Source organism: Mustela erminea, chromosome 3 (assembly GCF_009829155.1).
Source record: "Mustela erminea isolate mMusErm1 chromosome 3, mMusErm1.Pri, whole genome shotgun sequence".
In the NCBI taxonomy this organism is placed as follows: Eukaryota; Metazoa; Chordata; class Mammalia; order Carnivora; family Mustelidae; genus Mustela; species Mustela erminea.
The window spans coordinates 13,648,273-13,661,861 of NC_045616.1; positions in this window are offsets into that span (position 1 = coordinate 13,648,273).

Genomic DNA, 13,589 nt, shown 5'->3' on the forward strand with positions numbered 1-13,589 from the left:
TTTGAATCAGTAATCAAAACTTCCCCCCCAAAAAAGCCCAAGATCAGATGTTTTCAATAGTGAATACTACCAAACATTTATGGAGAAATTTACACCAAATCCTTCTCAAACTCTTCCCCAAAATAGAAGGAACATCCCTAATTCATTCTATGAAGTCAGCATTATCGTAATAGCAAAACCAGATAAAGACACCACAAGAAAACTACAGAGCAGTATCCCTTATGAACATAAATACAAAATCCTCTGCAAAAATCATCAAACCACATACAGAAGCATATTACAAGGATTATACACCATGACCAAGTCGGATTTATCTGAGGAAAGAAAGCAAGGGTTGTTCAACATTCAAAAATTGATTTGTTCCACATTGAAAGAATGAAAGAAAAGCTACAATTATCGTAATTGATGGAGGAAAAACATTTAACAAAATCTAAGCAATTTTCATAATAAAAACATGCAACAAGCTAGGAAGGAGAAGTCTTCTTCATCATGATTAAGGCATCTACAAAAAACAAACAGCCAACATCATACTTAATGATGAAAAGCTAAAAGCTTTGCCCCCTAGGACAGAAATATGATAAGGATGCCCACACTCACCACTGCTACTCAACATAGTACTGGAACTTACAGCCAGGGCAGTTAGATCAGAAAAAGAAATAAAAGCGTTCAAGCTGGGGCCGGGGGAGAACTAAATTTATCTCTATTTAAAGGTGATATGACCTTATTATAAAAACTACTAGAGAATTCATAAAACACACACACACACACACACACACACACGCTACTGGAGCTAATAAATGAATTCAGCAAAATAGCAGGTACAGGATAAAGACATAAAAATCTGTTGTATTGGGGCACCTGGTGGCTCAGTGGGTTAAGGCCTCTGCCTTTGGCGCAGGAAATGATCCTAGGGTCCTGGGATCAAGACCCACGTCGGGCTCTCTGCTCAGCAGAAAGCCTGCTTTCCTCCCTCTCTCTCTCTGCCTGCCTCTCTGCCTACTTGTGATCTCTGTCAAATAAATAAATCTTGAAAAAAATCTGTTGTATTGCCATACCCTTGCACTGAACAATCCAAAAAAGGAAATTTAGGAAACAATTTCAATTTATAATAGCATCAAAAAGAATACATAGGAAAATATGTAAGAAGTGTAAGACATGGCACGCCTGGGTAGCTCAGTCGGTTAAGCATCTGCCTTCAGCTCAGGTTGTGATCCCAGGGTCCTAGGATTAAGTCCCACATCGGGCCCCCTGCTCAGGAAAATCCTGCTTCTCACTCTGCCTGCATCCCTTCCTGCTTCTGCTCTCTCTCTCTTTCTCTCAGACAAATAAATAAATGAAATATTTTTTTTTAAAGTGTAAGACATATACACTGAAAACTAAAAAACATGCTAAAAATTTAAAGACCTAAATAAATAGAAAGACATCTCATGTTCATGAATTGGAAACCCTTTTTTATGACTTGGAAGACTTAACATTGATAATATTTCAGTACTCCCCCAAAGAGATCTACAGAGCCCTTAAAATCACTATCAAAATCCCATGGCAGTTGTTTGTTTGTTGTTTTTTGTTTTCATTTTATTTTATTTCTTTTTCGTGTTGCAGAATTCATTATTCATGCACCACACCCAGTGTTCCATGCAATACGTGCCATCCTTAATACCCACCACCAGGCTTACCCAACCTCCCAGCCCCCTCCCCTCCAAAACCCTCCGTTTGTTTCTCAGAGTCCACAGTCTCTCATGTCACTGTTTGTTTTTTAAGAAATGGGAAAGCAGGAGTGCCTGGGTTGCTCAGTTGGTTGGGCCTCTGCCTTTGGCTCAGGTCATGATCTCCCAGTTCTGGGATCAAGCCCCACATTGGGTTCTGCATTCTGTGGGGAGTCTGGATTCTCTCTCTCTCTCTTCCTCTCCATCTGTCCCTCCCCCAGCTTGTGCTCTCTCTCTCTCTCTCCCTCTAAAATAGATAAATACATATTTTTTAAAAGTGCATGCTAGAAATAATTCGTAAGGACTCACTTTGTGCACAATTTTTGAAAATCATGTGAATCCCTCTGAATTAAAAGTCCTTCTAAATATAAAACAAAATTATTTCATTTATTTATTTGTCTGAGAGAAAGAGAGAGAGAGCAGAAGCAGGAAGGGATGCAGGCAGAGTGAGAAGCAGGATTTTCCTGAGCAGGGGGCCCGATGTGGGACTTAATCCTAGGACCCTGGGATCACAACCTGAGCTGAAGGCAGATGCTTAACCGACTGAGCTACCCAGGCGTGCCATGTCTTACACTTCTTATTGGGGGAGTGATTTTTTTTAATGTTTCTGGACTTATTTTTCTAAGTTTTTATTTAAAGTCCTGTCTTCTAACAATGAGTGTTATGTTAGTTTGACGTGTACAATATACAGATTTAACATTTCTACACATCACCCGGGGCTCATCACAAGTGTACTCCTTTATCCCCATCACCTATTCAATCCATTCCCCACCCTCTTCCCTACAATTCAGATTGTTTCTTGGTTAGCCTCTCTCTCTCTTTCTTCCCCCTTTGCTTGTTTGTTTTGTTTCTTAAATCCCAGGTATGAGTGAAATCATATGGTATTTGTCTTTCTCTGACTGACTCATTTCACTTAGCATTACACCCTCTAACTCCATCCATGTCGTTGAAAATGGCAGTGATTTGAGCACTTGGTGTGGTGCATAAACAATGATTCTTGAAACGTTGAAAATATAAAGTTAAATTTAAAAAATTAAAAAATAAATAAAGGTACCCGTTTTAGGCACGTGGCCACATGGCACAATAGAGCCACACGATGGCGCCATTTAGGCAGTAACCAAATTGTTGCTGCGGTTGTTTAAGACCTTGTAACTCAGGTTTCTAAACCCTGTATCTTCACCTGCAAGTGGTCTGCCTTGATATTCTGGTTTCATTTCTTTTCTTCCTTCTTTTCTTCCTTCCTTCCTTCCTTTTTCTTTCTTTCTTTCTCTTTCTTTCTTTCTTTCTTTTTTTTTCCTTTTTTCTTTCTTTCTTTTTCTTTCTTCCTCCTTTCCTTCCCTTTCTTTCCTTCCTTCAACCTTTCTGTTTTTCCTTCCTTCCTTCCTTCTTCCTTCCTTCTTTCTTTTCTTTCTTTTTTCTTTTCTTTCTTCCCTCCTTCTTTTCTTTCTTTCTTTTTTCTTCTTCCCTTGTTTCCCTTCCTTCCCTTCCTTCAATCTTTCTTTCTTTCCTCTTTTTCTTTCCTCCTTTCTTTCTTTCTTTCTTTCCTTCTTTTTTTCCTTTCTTTCTTTCCTTTCTTTCTCTCCCTTTCTTTTCTTTCTTCCTTCCTTCTTCCCTTCCTTCCTTCCTTTATCCCTTTCTTCCTTGCTTGTCCATGACTATGCTGTTTTAAAATTCTTATCACACTGCAAGCCGTGTTCCACAGGAGTGCCACAGTCGAGTACCACATTCATCAGGGGGCAGCATTAGTGCCAGAGCTGAGAAATGCAAAGAAGAATCCGTGCTTGAAATCACATGTGCCACAATGTTATGAAGCCAAGGAAACGTCTCCCAACGTCTCCCAGTGTATGCCATGCTATAATCCCAGAGAGTCTGTGAGGTGAAAGAGACGACCATGGAGGAGAGAAAAGACAGTATGAAGGTAGACATGCACAACAAGAGCCATAAAGAATGGACACCAAGGAAACATACACTCACACACACGGGTAAGGGGAAAATTAGCCTTGATAAATATGTTTTCAATTACACAGGGTCTTCAGAAGCACATCATTTCCAGCAAAATGGAACCACTTGAAAAGACTGTGTTCCTAAATTGGCCCCCCAGCGACAGACGGCCCCCACAATAGCCCATTAGGTATTTGAGCATAGGTACTGTCCCCATGTGGGCCAGTCTCAGGGGGAATGAAGTCGAGGTCATGCCCTGTGCAGTGGGAGAGAATGAGGATGAACAGATAGGGCGGCCTGTTCGGCAGGGTCGGGGCTCCTGCTGTGCGTGGGAGGAGGGGCTCCACGTGGGCATCTTCCTTCCTCCATTCAGGTGGGCCCTGCAGCTTGGAGCAGCAGCACACTGACCATGAGACAGTGGCAGAACTGGCAGATCCTTGGATCTATCTGACCATCCCACATGTCTTCCTGCCTGCCTTCCTTTTTCTCACACTATATGTTTACCCTGTCGTTTGCTTTTTTTTTTTTCCACTTAGTCATATCTCATGGGCATCTCTCCACACGAGTCCATATAAAACAATCACCTCCTTTAATGTTGTCTGGTATTCCACGATATGGAGCTCTATTAATTTACTTAATCAAATCTCTTCTTGGATTTTTCTGTCTCACAACTGTGGAAGTATTAGACATATAGCCTGATAGTATTAGATGTAGACAAATTGTAACTCAGAGGTACAGAAATACATGGTTCTTGGGATGCCTGGGTGGCTCAGTCAGTTAAGCGTCTGCCTTTGGCTCAGGTCATGATCCCAGGGTCCAGGAATCGAGTCCGGCATTAGGCTCCCTACTCGGCAGGAAACCTGCTTCTCCCTCTGCTTGCTTCTGCCCCTGCTTGTGCTCTCTCTCTCTCTCTCTCTGACAAATAAATCAATAAATCTTGGAAGGAAGGAAGGAAGGAAGGAAGGAAAGAAAGAAACAGACAGACATGATTCTTTATCCACAATTGAGTGAAATTACTATCGGGCAACCTCCTCCATTTCCACAGATATTGTAAACAAACTGTCCTCACACATTTCTTTAGCCATTTCTAGATTAAATCTCAGATCCTCCCAAGCTGACTCAGGCTCCATTGGGTAAATGCTTGGTCTGTCAAGTCTCCCACAACTCTCCATCACCTCCCCACTTCCCTGAAGGTGATCTAAGTTTGGGGGTTGTACAGGCTCCCTGGAGGTCACTCTCCAGCCTCAGCAGCTCTGGGAAGAATTAGGGTCTCCTCTTCTGTGATCACCGGCATATAGCCAACTGGCCTGGGGCCAAGGTCCTGCTGTTTCTTCCTATTGTGACCCTTCCTCCAGGCCACACCTGCTGGGGTGCGTGGTAGAAACCAGTTCTTCAGAGACAAAATGTCTGTTCAGCCTTCCTGGCATGCACTGCATGGGGCCCTCAGGGAGGTTGCCTTGGGCCTGTCACTTGGAGCATCTCCTTCAGCCTTTGCTTGTCTACCTTCTTCAGGCTATGGGCCTCCAGCACTGTGCTGGACATGGGCTTCCCTCTGTGAGTCTCATGTTATTCTCAGGCAACCCGCAAAGAAACAAGGAACTGCCTCCTGCCCTAAAGTATCCCCTGACCATCATTTCAAGACCAGCTTCCTGGGACAAGGTTCAATTACTGGGGACACCAAGTCCCCCCTGAAGACTGAGGTCTCCTTAAGACTTGGGTCCCTACCTTTCTTCCTGTCTACCTATGACATGCATGTCTTTCCCAGGAAAATGGTTCTTACACCATAGCTACTTCCCTATTCTGTGTCTTCATTTTTTAAACTCTATGGCCTGAGTCATCCATTCTTGGCCTTTGTGGGAGTTCAACCCAAATTTCTTCCTAACACTTGCAAATAGAAAGCTGCCTAGTTTTCAGGCTGGTTTTTCTGCTCTGAGCTTGATTATGTTTGAAGGTCTTTATTTTAATTCCAGTTAGTTAACATACAGTGTTATATTTGTTTCTGGTGTATAATATGATTCAACACTTCCATACATTATGAGGTACTCGTCACAGATGTCCTCCTTAATCCCCATCACCTGTTTCCCCCATCTTCCCGCAATCCTCCTCTCTGGTAACCATCATTATAAAGTTTGTTCTTTATAACAAGGAGTCTGTTTCTTACTCTCTCTCTCTCTCTTTTTGTTTTTCCCCTTGCTCATTTACTTCTTAAATTCCATATATGAGTGAAATCATTTGGTATTTATCTTTCTCTGACTTATTTCACTTAGCATTATACTCTCTATCTCCATCCATGTTGTTGTAAATGGCAAGATCTCATCCCTATTTGTGGCTGAATAATATTCCATTGTAGGTATATCTTCTTTATCCGTTCATCTATCTGTGGGCACTTGGGCTGCTTCTATAACTTGGGTACTATATATAATGCAGCTATAAATAGTGTTTTTGTATTCCGTGTGTAAATACCCAGTGGTACGATTGTTGGATCATAGGGTAACTCCATTTTTAACTTTTTGAGGAAACTCCATACTGTTTTCCAGAGTGGCTGCACCAGTTTGCATTCCCACCAACAGTGCACGAGGGTTCCTCTTTCTCCACATCCTCACCAACACCTGTTATTTCTTGTGCTGTTGATGTTAGCCATTCTGACAAGTGGGAGGTGATATTTTATAGCAGTTTTCATTTGTGTTTCCCTGATGGATGAACATCTTTTCATGTGTCTGTTGGCTATCTGGATGTCTTCTTTGGAGAAATATCTGTTCATGTCTTCTCTCCATTTTTTTTAAATATTTTATTTATTTATTTGTCAGAGAGAGAGAGAGCACACAAGCAGGCAGAGTGGCAGGCAGAGGCACAGAGAGAAGCAGATTCCTCACCGAGCAAGGAGCCCGATGTGGGACTCAATCCCAGGACCCTAGGACCATGACCTGAGCTGAAGGTAGTGGCTTAACCCACTGAGCCACTCAGGCATCCCAATTTCTCCCCATTTCTTGACCGCCCATTTTTAAATTGAAATATTTGGGTTTTGGGATGTTGAGTTTTATTAGTTCTTTGTATATTTTGGATACTACCCCTTATTGGATATGCCATTTGCAAATATCTTCTCGCATTCCATAGGTTGCTTCTAGTTTTATTGATTTTTTTATTGATTGTTCCCTTCACTGTGCAGAAGCTTTTTACTTTGATAAAGTCCCAATAGTTTATTTTTGCTTCTGTCTTTCTTGCCTCAGGACACATATCTAGAAAGAAGTTGCATGGCCAATGTCAGAGAGATTACTGCCTGTGTTCTCTTCTAGGATTTTTATGGTGTCCTTTTGTACATTAGGTCTTCAGTCCATTTTGAATTTATTTTTGTGTATGGTATAAGAAAGCAGTCCAGTTTCATTCTCTTGTGTGTTGCTGTCCAGTTTTCCCAACACTGTTTGCTGAAGAGACTGTCTTTTTCCCATTGGATATTCTTTCTTGCTTTGTGGAAGATTAATTGAGTATATAGTCGTTAACTCATTTCTATGTTTTCCCCTCTGTTCTATTAATCTATGTGTCTATTTTTGTGTCGATACCATACAGTTTGATCACTACAGCTTTGTAATAGACTCTGAAGTCCAGAATTGTAATATATCCAATGCTTTACTTTTTCAAGATGGATTCAACTATATGGGTCTTTGGTGGTTCCATACAAATTTTAGAATTGTTTGTTCTAGTTCTGTGAAAGAATGCTGGTGTTTTGATAGAGATAGCATTAAATCTATAGATTGCTTTGTGTAATATAGCCTTTTAACAACATTTGTTCTTCTATTCCATTGTCATGGAATGTTTTTCCATTTCTTTGCATCCTCTTCAATTTCCTTCATCAGTGCTTTATAGTTTTCAGAGTACAGGTCTTTCACCTCTTTGGTTAGGTTTATTTCTAGGTATCTTACTTGTTTTGGTGCATTTGTAAGTGAAATTGTTTTCTTAATTTCTCTTTCTGCTGCTTCATTATCGCTGTATAAAAATGTCACAGATTTCTGTGCATTGATTTTGTATCCTATGACTTTGAACTCATTTATCTGTTCTAGGAGTTTTTTGGTGGAGTCTCTTGGGCTTTCTATCATAAATGATCAGGTCATTGGCAAATACTCAAAGTTTTACTTCTTCTTTGCCAATTTTGGTACCTTTTATTTCCTTTTGTTTTCTGTTTGCTGAGGCTAGGATTTCCAGTACTATGCTGAATAACAGTGTTTAAAAGTGGACATCCCTGTGTTGAAGCTCTCAATTTTTCCCCACTGAGGGTGATGTTAGCCGTGGGTTTTTCGTATATGGCCTTTATTGCATTGAGGTAGTAAGGGGTTTTACCATGAGTAAAGGCTGTAGTATGTTGAAATGCTTTTCTGCATCTATTGAAATGATCGTATGATTCTTGTCCTTCCTCTTATATATGTGATGTATCAAAATGATTTGAAAATATTGAACTACCTTGCAATCCAGGAATAAAACCCACTTGATTGTGGTAAATGATTTTTTAAATGTAATACTGGAATCAGTTTGCTAACCTTTTACTGAGGATTTTTACATCTCTGTTCATCAGGAATATTGGTCTGTAGTTGCCCTTTTTTATGGTGTGTCTACCCATTTTTGGTATCAGGATAATGTTGTCTTCATATAATGAATTTGGAAGTTTTTCTTCCTTTTCCTTTTGGAATAATTTGAGAAGAATTAGGTATTAACCATTCTTTAAATGTTTGATAGAATCTGCCTATGAAGCCATCCAGCCCTAGACTTTTGTTTGTTGGGATTCTTTTGGATTACTGATTCGATTTCATTGCTGGTTATCAGTCTGTTCAAATTTTCTATTTCTTTCTGTTTCAGTTTTGGTAATTCCTATGTTTACAGTAATGTATCTATTTCCTCTATGTTGTCCAATTTGTTGGCATACAGTTTTTCATAACATTCTTTTACAATTATTTGCATTTCTGTGGTGTTGGTTGTTATTTCTCCTCTCTCATTGGTGATTTTATTTATTCAGGTCCTTTATCTTTTTTTCTTCATAAGTCTAGCCAGAAGTTGATCAATATCATTGACTTTTTCCCCAAAGAACCAATTCCTCATTTCATTGATCTGTTCTATTGGGTTTTTAAAGTTTCTGTGTCATTTACTTCTGCTCTAATCTTAATTAATTCCCACCTTCTGCTGGCTTTAGGCTTCCTTTGTTCTTTTTTCTAGTTCCTTTAGGTGTAAGGTTAGGTTGTTTGAGATTTTTCTTGCTTCTTGAGATAGGTCTGTATTACTATATGTTTCCCTCTTATGATCACTTTGGCTGCATCCCAAAGGTTTTGGACCATTGTGTTATTTTTTTTTTTAAGATTTTATTTATTTATCTGACAGAGAGAGATCACAAGTAGGCAGGAAGGCAGGCAGAGAGAGAGGAGGAAGCAGGCTCGCTGCTGAGCAGAGAGCCCGATGCGGGGCTCGATCCCAGAACCCTGGGATCATGACCTGAGCCGAAGGCAGAGGCTTTAACCCACTGAGCCACCCAGGCGCCCCCCCATTGTGTTTTCATTTTAATTTGTTTCCACATATTTTATTTCCTTTTTAATTTCCTCGTTAACCCTTTCATTGTTTAATAGCATGTTATTTAACCTCCATGTATTTGTAGTCTTTCCAAATTTTCTCTTATGATTGACTTCAAGTTACATAGCATTGATATTGGAAAATATGCATGTGTGATCTGTATTTTTGTACTTGTTAAGGTCTGATTTGTGACCCAGTATGTGATCTATTCTGGAGAATGTTCCATGTGCACTGGAAAAGAATGTGTATTCTGCTGTTTTAGGATGAAATGTTCTGAATATATCTGTTAAGTCCATCTGGTCTAGTGTGTCATTCAAGCCATTGTTTTCCTGTTAATGTTCTGTTTTTTAAAAAACTTATTTATTTGAGAAAGAGAGAGAGCATGAGCAGAGGGAAGAGGCAGAGAGAAAGGGAAAATCAGGGCCCCCACTGAGCAAGAAGCCCAATGAGGGGTTCGATCCCAGAATCACAGGCTCATGGCCTGACCTGAGCAGAAGGCAGATGCTTAAGCAACTGAACAACATAGATACCCCTGATGCTCTGTTTAGGTAATCTGTTCATTGATGTAAGTGGGGTATTAAAGCCCCATACCATTATTGCATTATTATTGATTAGTTCCTTTATGTTTGTTATTAGCTTTTTTATGTATTTGGGTGCTCTTATGTTGGATGCATAAATATTTATAATTGTTATTTCTTCTTTTTTGGATTGCCCCTTTATGATTACATATGATTATATATGTCTTTGTCTCCTGTTGCAGTCTTTGTTTTAAAGTCTATTTTGTCTGATATATTGCTATTCCAGCTTTCTTCTGACATCCATTTGCATGATAGAAATTTCCCCAACCTCTCACTTTTAACCTGCAGGTGTCTTTATGTCTCTCTGATTGGCAGCATATAGATGGGTCTTGCTTTTTCATCCATTCTTTCACCCTATGTGTTTTTTTTTAATTTTTTCAATTTATTTATTTTCAGAAAAACAGTATTCATTATTTTTTCACCACACCCAGTGCTCCATGCAATCTGTGCCCTCTATAATACCCACCACCTGGTACCCCAACCTCCCACCCTCCCACCACTTCAAACCCCTCAGATTGTTTTTCAGAGTCCATAGTCTCTTGTGATTCACCTCCCCTTCCAATTTACCCCAACTCCCTTCTCCTCTCTAACACCCCTTGTCCTCCATGATATTTGTTATGCTCCACCCTATGTCTTTTGATTGGAGCATTTAGTCCATTTACATTTTAAGTATTTATTGGCAGATATATATTTATTGCCATTTTATTACTTGTTTCATGGTTGTTTCTGAAGAATTTCTCAGATCCTTTTTTGGCTCTTTTTCATGATTTGCTTATTTTTCTTTAGTGAAATATTTGGATTTCTTTCTCTTTATTCCTTGCATATTTATTAGTGGTTTTTGATAGAGGGTTACCATTAGGTTTGCATATAACCTCTTCTGCACATAGAAGTCTATATTAAGTTGATGGTCATTTAAGTTTGAACCCATTCTTTGCTCCTCTCCTCCCACTTTTAAGGTATATGTTATTACATTTTATATCCTTTTTTGTGAGTTCCTTGAGTTATTTTTTACAGAAATATTCACTTTTACTGCTTTTGTGTCTCCAATTTTAAACTGTAATTTTTGTTCTCTCCTTTCCACTTATAGAGTCCACTACAGAGTCCCCTCTAATATTTCCACTATAGAAACCCCTCTAATTTATTTTGTGGGTCTGGTTTAGTGATCACAAGCTCCTTTAGTTTTTACTTGTCTGGGAAACTCTTTATCCCTCTTTCTATTCTTATTGAGAGCCTTGCTAAATAGAGTATTCTTGGTGGCAGATTTTTCCCATTCAGCATACTGAATATATTGTGCCACTCCATTTTGGCTTGCAAAATTTCTGTTGAAAAATCTCCTATTAGCCTTATGGGTTTTCCCTTGTAAGTTATTGACTTCTCTGATCTTGCTGCTTTTAGAGATTTTTTTTTCTTTATCACTATATTTTGAAAACTTAATTACAGTATGCCTTGGTGTGGGTCTGCTTCTGTTGATTTTGATAGGAATTCTCTGTGCCTCCTGGATCTGGATATCTGTTTCCTTCCCCAGGTTAAGGCAGTTTGCAGCTATTATTTCTTTGGATAAATTTTCTGTCCCCTTTTCTCTCTTCTTCTTCTGAGACTTCTATAATAAGAATGTAGTTATGTTTGATGGAATCACTGAGTTCCCTAGGTCTATTCTCATTTTGTGTAATTCTTTTTTTCAGCTTGGATTACTTTCTGTTACTCAGTCTTCTAGTTCACTAATTCTTTCCTCTTCTTGCCCCATCCTGCTGTTCATTCCCTCCAGAATGTTTCTCATTTCATTCATCAAAACCTTTATCTCTACTATGTTATTCCTTATCTCTGTGTTAAGGGTCTCACTGATGTACTCTACTCTTTTCTTAAGTCCAGTAAGTACCTTTATGACCATTCCTTTAAATTCTGTATCAGTCATGTTACTTATCTGTTTTGCTTACATCTCTGGCTGTGGTTTTGACTTGTTCTTCCATTTGGGATAAATTTCTCTCTCTCTCTCTGTCTTTTTTTTTTTCACTCTACCTGTTTCTGTGTGTTAGGAAAGTCATATATGTCTTCTGCTCTTGAAAATAGTGATTTTTATGAAGAGAAGGTCCTAGAATGCTCTGGTGTGCAGTGTCCACTGAGAACCTAGCACTTCAGGAGAGTACCTTATGTGTGTTGCTTACACCATGCTGCCATATCTGAGTCACTTTTCCTCTCAGTACAGTTGTCTTACTGACTTTTTGCCTGTGTGTGCTATACTTGCTCTCTGTGATATTAGTGGGACCCATGCAGGCCAGCTCTGAGGGGACATGTATACCAGGGAAATTGGGAGCAGAGCAGCAGTGTTAGCAAAATTTCTATTGGGCCCCCTAGTTCTATGTCAGATCTGTCTTCCATTTGCCCTGGCATTATGTCAACTTCCATTTTTATACTACCTCTCTGTGCAGGCTGCTGTCTCTTTAAGTGTGGCAACCCAGCTATCACTCACTCTACCTGGTCACCAAGTGCTGGGTCAGTTGACTTTTAAAGATGAGGCCCTAAGTCCCAGTGATCCTAAAAATTCATGGCATTCAGCCCCTCAGGTTTATTCTGTTTCGTTTTGTTATCTTAGAGAGAGAGAAGAAGAGAGAGCGCATGATCTGGGGGATGGGAGGACAAAGGGAGAGGGAGAGAATCTTAAGCAGACTCCATGTTCGCTACAGAGCCCAATGCAGGGCTCAATCTCACAACCCTGAGATTATGACCTGAGCCAAAATTACAGTCTGATCCTTAACCAACTAAGCTACTCAGGCACCCCTCATTCACCTCAAATTGTTTTCTAATTCTCTTTTTGATTCCTTCTTTGACCACTGGGCATTTAGAAATATGTTGTTTAATTCTGCATGTTTCTGAGTTTCTCAAATTTCTCTCTATGATCAATTTTTCATTTCAATCTACTGCTGTAAGAGAATATGCTTTATCTAATTTCAATTGTTTTACATTTATCAGCATTTTCTTTATGGCTGAGCACCTGGTTTCCTCAGGTGACTCTTGCTTGTGCACTTGAGAAGAATGTATGTTTCTGCTGTTGGGAGGTTGAGTGTCCTGTAGGTTCTATGGATCCAAGTGGTTTATAGTATCACTCAGGTCTTCTGTTTCCTTGTTGATCTTGTGCCTACATGGTCTATCCATTGTTAAAAGTAGGGATTAGGGGTGACTGGGTGGCTTAGTTGGGTGAGTGTCTGACTCCTGATCTCAGCTCAGGTCTTGAACTCAGGATCATGAGTTCAAGCTCTGTGTTTAAAAAAAAAAAAAGTTAAAAGTAGGGTTTAAGATCTCCAACAATTTGTCTATAATTGTCAGCATATTTTTCTATAATTGCTATATTTTCAGGATGGATTGATCCCTTTATCATTATAAAATGTTCCTCTTTATATCTAATAACATCATTAGTTTTGAAGACTACTTTGTCTGATATTATCCTAGCCACTCCAGTTTTTGTGTGACTGCTGTTTGCATGATGTATCTTCTTCTCTCCTTTTACTTTCAATCCATTTGTATCTTTGAATCTAAAGTGTGTATCCTGTAGAGAGCCTATTGTTGCATCTTGTTTTTGTACAGTCTGATCATCTCTACCTTTAGATTGGATTATTTAATTCACTCACATTTAATGTTATCATTGATATGATGGGTTTATATTTACCATCTCATTTTCCTGTTTTCTATATGTCTCATATTTTTTGTTATTCTATTTTCTTCATCTATTGCTCTTCTATTCTCTTTTACAATAAGTGCCTATTATTTAAGGTTTATTTATTTATTTATTTTTAAAGAAAGAGAGATCAATCATGAGTGGGAG